This window comes from Oreochromis aureus, linkage group 3, assembly GCF_013358895.1.
Source record: "Oreochromis aureus strain Israel breed Guangdong linkage group 3, ZZ_aureus, whole genome shotgun sequence".
NCBI lineage: Eukaryota > Metazoa > Chordata > Actinopteri > Cichliformes > Cichlidae > Oreochromis > Oreochromis aureus.
Genome location: NC_052944.1, coordinates 4702179 through 4707848, shown reverse-complemented (window position 1 = coordinate 4707848; position 5670 = coordinate 4702179).

Sequence of the window (5670 nt, the reverse complement as noted above, 5' to 3'; positions counted from 1 at the left end):
TAAAAGGTGTAAAAAGAAACAGAAGATATTGAAAATAAGCAGACCTCAGTGCAAGAAAGTGTCTTTGCAACACTGCAACACTTAAAAAGCACAAAGGTCAACTTTACATTAAAAAAGGTGTAAAAGAAAAACAGAAGATATTGAAAATAAGCAGACCTCAGTGCAAGAAAGTGTCTTTGCAACACTGGAAAGCACAAAAGGTCAACTTTACATTAAAAGGTGTAAAAGAAACAGAAGATATTGAAAATAAGCAGACCTCAGTGCAAGAAAGTGTCTTTGCAACACTTAAAAGCACAAAGGTCAACTTTACATTAAAAGGAGTGAAAGAAACACAAGATATTGAAAATAAGCAGACCTCAGTGCAAGAAAGTGTCTTTGCAACACTTAAAAGCACAAAGGTCAACTTTACATTAAAAGGAGTAAAAGAAACAGAAGATATTGAAAATAAGCAGACCTCAGTGCAAGAAAGTGTCTTTGCAACACTTAAAAGCACAAAGGTCAACTTTACATTAAAAAGGAGTAAAAGAAACAGAAGATATTGAAAATAAGCAGACCTCAGTGCAAGAAAGGTCTTTGCAACACTTAAAAGCACAAAGGTCAACTTTACATTAAAAGGAGTGAAAGAAACACAAGATATTGAAAATAAGCAGACCTCAGTGCAAGAAAGTGTCTTTGCAACACTTAAAAGCACAAAGGTCAACTTTACATTAAAAGGAGTAAAAGAAACGGAAGATATTGAAAATAAGCAGACCTCAGTGCAAGAAAGTGTCTTTGCAACACTTAAAAGCACAAAGGTCAACTTTACATTAAAAGGTGTAAAATAAACAGAAGATATTGAAAATAAGCAGACCTCAGTGCAAGAAAGTGTCTTTGCAACACTGGAAAGCACAAAGGTCAACTTTACACTAAAAGGTGTAAAAGAAACAGAAGATATTGAAAATAAGCAGACCTCAGTGCAAGAAAGTGTCTTTGCAACACTGGAAAGCACAAAGGTCAACTTTACATTAAAAGGTGTAAAAGAAACAGAAGATATTGAAAATAAGCAGACCTCAGTGCAAGAAAGTGTCTTTGCAACACTTAAAAGCACAAAGGTCAACTTTACATTAAAAGGAGTAAAAAGAAACACAAGATATTGAAAATAAGCAGACCTCAGTGCAAGAAAGTGTCTTTGCAACACTTAAAAGCACAAAGGTCAACTTTTACATTAAAAGGTGTAAAAGAAACAGAAGATATTGAAAATAAGCAGACCTCAGTGCAAGAAAGTGTCTTTGCAACACTGGAAAGCACAAAGGTCAACTTTTACACTAAAAGGTGTAAAAGAAACAGAAGATATTGAAAATAAGCAGACCTCAGTGCAAGAAAGTGTCTTTGCAACACTTAAAAGCACAAAGGTCAACTTTTACATTAAAAGGAGTAAAAGAAACAGAAGATATTGAAAATAAGCAGACCTCAGTGCAAGAAAGTGTCTTTGCAACACTGGAAAGCACAAAGGTCAACTTTTACATTAAAAGGTGTAAAAAGAATCAGAAGATATTGAAAATAAGCAGACCTCAGTGCAAGAAAGTGTCTTTGCAACACTGAAAAGCACAAAGGTCAACTTTACATTACAAAAAGGAGTAAAAGAAACAGAAGATATTGAAAATAAGCAGACCTCAGTGCAAGAAAGTGTCTTTGCAACACTGGAAAGCACAAAGGTCAACTTTACATTAAAAGGTGTAAAAGAAACAGAAGATATTGAAAATAAGCAGACCTCAGTGCAAGAAAGTGTCTTTGCAACACTGGAAAGCACAAAGGTCAACTTTACATTAAAAGGAGTAAAAGAAACAGAAGATATTGAAAATAAGCAGACCTCAGTGCAAGAAAGTGTCTTTGCAACACTTAAAAGCACAAAGGTCAACTTTACATTAAAAGGAGTAAAAGAAACAGAAGATATTGAAAATAAGCAGACCTCAGTGCAAGAAAGTGTCTTTGCAACACTTAAAAGCACAAAGGTCAACTTTACATTAAAAGGTGTAAAAGAAACAGAAGATATTGAAAATAAGCAGACCTCAGTGCAAGAAAGTGTCTTTGCAACACTGAAAAGCACAAAGGTCAACTTTACATTAAAAGGTGTAAAAGAAACAGAAGATATTGAAAATAAGCAGACCTCAGTGCAAGAAAGTGTCTTTGCAACACTTAAAAGCACAAAGGTCAACTTTACATTAAAAGGAGTAAAAGAAACAGAAGATATTGAAAATAAGCAGACCTCAGTGCAAGAAAGTGTCTTTGCAACACTGAAAAGCACAAAGGTCAACTTTTACATTAAAAGGAGTAAAAGAAACACAAGATATTGAAAATAAGCAGACCTCAGTGCAAGAAAGTGTCTTTGCAACACTGAAAAGCACAAAGGTCAACTTTTACATTAAAAGGAGTAAAAGAAACAGAAGATATTGAAAATAAGCAGACCTCAGTGCAAGAAAGTGTCTTTGCAACACTGGAAAGCACAAAGGTCAACTTTACATTAAAAGGTGTAAAAGAAACACAAGATATTGAAAATAAGCAGACCTCAGTGCAAGAAAGTGTCTTTGCAACACTTAAAAGCACAAAGGTCAACTTTACATTAAAAGGAGTAAAAGAAACAGAAGATATTGAAAATAAGCAGACCTCAGTGCAAGAAAGTGACTTTGCAACACTGAAAAGCACAAAGGTCAACTTTACATTAAAAGGAGTAAAAGAAACAGAAGATATTGAAAATAAGCAGACCTCAGTGCAAGAAAGTGTCTTTGCAACACTGAAAAGCACAAAGGTCAACTTTACATTAAAAGGAGTAAAAGAAACAGAAGATATTGAAAATAAGCAGACCTCAGTGCAAGAAAGTGTCTTTGCAACACTTAAAAGCACAAAGGTCAACTTTACATTAAAAGGTGTAAAAAGAATCAGAAGATATTGAAAATAAGCAGACCTCAGTGCAAGAAAGTGTCTTTGCAACACTGAAAAGCACAAAGGTCAACTTTACATTAAAAGGTGTAAAAGAAACAGAAGATATTGAAAATAAGCAGACCTCAGTGCAAGAAAGTTCTTTGCAACACTGAAAAGCACAAAGGTCAACTTTACATTAAAAGGAGTAAAAAAGAAACAGAAGATATTGAAAATAAGCAGACCTCAGTGCAAGAAAGTGTCTTTGCAACACTGGAAAGCACAAAGGTCAACTTTTACATTAAAAGGAGTAAAAGAAACAGAAGATATTGAAAATAAGCAGACCTCAGTGCAAGAAAGTGTCTTTGCAACACTGGAAAGCACAAAGGTCAACTTTACATTAAAAGGAGTAAAAGAAACACAAGATATTGAAAATAAGCAGACCTCAGTGCAAGAAAGTGTCTTTGCGACACTGGAAAGCACAAAGGTCAACTTTACATTAAAAGGAGTAAAAGAAACAGAAGATATTGAAAATAAGCAGACCTCAGTGCAAGAAAGTGTCTTTGCGACACTGGAAAGCACAAAGGTCAACTTTACATTAAAAGGAGTAAAAGAAACACAAGATATTGAAAATAAGCAGACCTCAGTGCAAGAAAGTGTCTTTGCGACACTGGAAAGCACAAAGGTCAACTTTACATTAAAAGGAGTAAAAGAAACAGAAGATATTGAAAATAAGCAGACCTCAGTGCAAGAAAGTGTCTTTGCGACACTGGAAAGCACAAAGGTCAACTTTACATTAAAAGGAGTAAAAGAAACAGAAGATATTGAAAATAAGCAGACCTCAGTGCAAGAAAGTGTCTTTGCAACACTTAAAAGCACAAAGGTCAACTTTACATTAAAAGGAGTAAAAGAAACAGAAGATATTGAAAATAAGCAGACCTCAATGCAAGAAAGTGACTTTGCAACACTGAAAAGCACAAAGGTCAACTTTTACATTAAAAGGAGTAAAAGAAACAGAAGATATTGAAAATAAGCAGACCTCAGTGCAAGAAAGTGTCTTTGCAACACTGAAAAGCACAAAGGTCAACTTTTACATTAAAAGGAGTAAAAGAAACAGAAGATATTGAAAATAAGCAGACCTCAGTGCAAGAAAGTGTCTTTGCAACACTGGAAAGCACAAAGGTCAACTTTTACATTAAAAGGTGTAAAAGAAACACAAGATATTGAAAATAAGCAGACCTCAGTGCAAGAAAGTGTCTTTGCAACACTTAAAAGCACAAAGGTCAACTTTTACATTAAAAGGTGTAAAAGAAACAGAAGATATTGAAAATAAGCAGACCTCAGTGCAAGAAAGTGTCTTTGCAACACTGGAAAGCACAAAGGTCAACTTTTACATTAAAAGGAGTAAAAAGAATCAGAAGATATTGAAAATAAGCAGACCTCAGTGCAAGAAAGTGTCTTTGCAACACTGGAAAGCATAAAGGCCATATTCACACTGGAACTTGTTAAATTATTATAGTCATCTAGTGACTCTTGAAATAATTGAAGAAATTTTGAAATGTACCAGGTGTCTGTCGACGAGTCGGGGTCCACGACGAGCCATCTTCAAGCTTTGCTGTTGTGATGAAACACAAGTACAAAAAGATCCAAAGATGCAGTAGTTGTTGTCGCTTTCTAGTAAAATCCGCTTTCTGTAGAAATATCCTCCAAACGTTATCTTTCCACAAGCTGAGCTTGGAGCAGTTCAAGACAAGTCCAAGAGTGAGTGTAACGGGCCGACTGGAACCTTGTGCCGCATTCATATACCGTGGTTACGGTTGCTAACATGCGTGTGCACGTCATAGAACGTGATAGGGCTTTGGAGCGTGATGTCACGAGGGTGGGCGTGGAAAGGATTTTGGTGTGATACGCCATTTTTTGGGTCCAAACAAAGGAGAAGGGTCTGTCACTACCCGATCCGTACCGGGTGGTGGCGGAAGATGGCGAGTTGAGCAGTCGCACGAGTTAGGAGCTCGTTGAACTTGTCCCAGAATTTACCTTGTGTTCGTTATTGTTTCCACTCGAAAGTGGTAAAATGAGTGCCCCAAGTATAGTTAAACCTGCTAAATTCAAACTCGACCTCAAAAACAAGAAACAACATCGCCATGTGATGAAAAGGAAGGCAGCAGAGAAGGAACGGATCATGACTACGCAGCAATGGACGTAGCAGTGATGAGCAAAAGGGAACGGAGCATCGATTCGGTTCCATCTACACCCAGTAAGAAGCCTGCAGAGAAGAAAGCTAAGTCAGCAGAGATAAGTGAAAATGACGAAGTCTCTAATGCTACTATATTGAAAGCGATTCTAAACCTTGAAAAAAGAGTGGACGAGCAGCTAGCTGACCTGAGTGTGCAATGCAAGCAAGCTAGTACGATGCTAGCTAGCCTAGCCAAAGCGGTTCAGTTCAACTCGGAGGAGGTGAAAGAATGTAAACAAAAGGTTAAAGAGTTGGAGAGACGAAACGAGCAGTTGACCAAAGATAACTACGATCTCAAGGAGAGAGTGAGAGAGCAAGAAAGGTACAAAATGAGGTGGTGCCTCCGGATTAAAGGTTTAGAGGAGAAAAAAGATGAAGATGTCAGATCGCTGGTTGTTGGAATTCTTGGCAAGATCGCACCTGATATGACACCAAAGCTTGAAGAATCTGTGGATGTGGTGCATAGAGTGGGGAAAAAGATTGAGAATAAGGTCCGACATATCATCATTCTGTTTGCTCTGAGACATATGAAAGAGGAG